This window comes from Elaeis guineensis, chromosome 1 (assembly GCF_000442705.2).
Source record: "Elaeis guineensis isolate ETL-2024a chromosome 1, EG11, whole genome shotgun sequence".
NCBI classification, from domain to species: Eukaryota; Viridiplantae; Streptophyta; class Magnoliopsida; order Arecales; family Arecaceae; genus Elaeis; species Elaeis guineensis.
The window spans coordinates 146,284,206-146,284,956 of NC_025993.2; positions in this window are offsets into that span (position 1 = coordinate 146,284,206).

Below are 751 nucleotides of genomic sequence, written 5' to 3' on the forward strand. Positions count from 1 at the left end.
CATATCCTGTCAGTTTGGTAGCCTGCTACATCGACAGCATTACCATCTCACTGATGGTTCTTATCTACCAAGTTTCCCAAATTTTGTCTCACTAATTTTCATCCAAAAGAAAATTTTCTCACTATTTACATGTCATTCCAAACCCTCATGTTCTACATCATATCTTGCAAAGGATTGTCCTTAATCTGCTTTGTTGCACATGTACATAACCAACTTATATGATCTTTTCTTAATTTAACATCTTTGATACAGAACATGGGCTTCATCTGATGTACTCTTTTCTAATGCAATAAATCTGTAGTCTACCAACATTATACACAGCAATACCATTTGACTAGAACGCTTCGCAACAGAGTGCTAAAATATGTCTGAAATCACTGGAGATGAGGAAGTTGATCAAAATGCACCAAGAAGCATAAAAGACATGTCAATTAGAGAAACGAATAAGCAGAAACACTAGAAAATCTGAAATCAAATTAACTTGAATAGCAAGAACTTGGAGCTAACCAAAAGAGATAGTGATAGAGGAGCCAATATGTGACTGCAAAAATGGTGAATGCATGCCCATACTGCATGGATATGGATAGAGGTACAGATACAACAGGATATGGATATGCTGATTCGGCAAATCTTGAAGAAGTAGGATATGCATGGCTAAGATACATAGATATATACACATATGTATATATGTGTATATGTAAGTGGCATATTGATATATCAATTATGAAACAAAGATATGGATATGAGATAA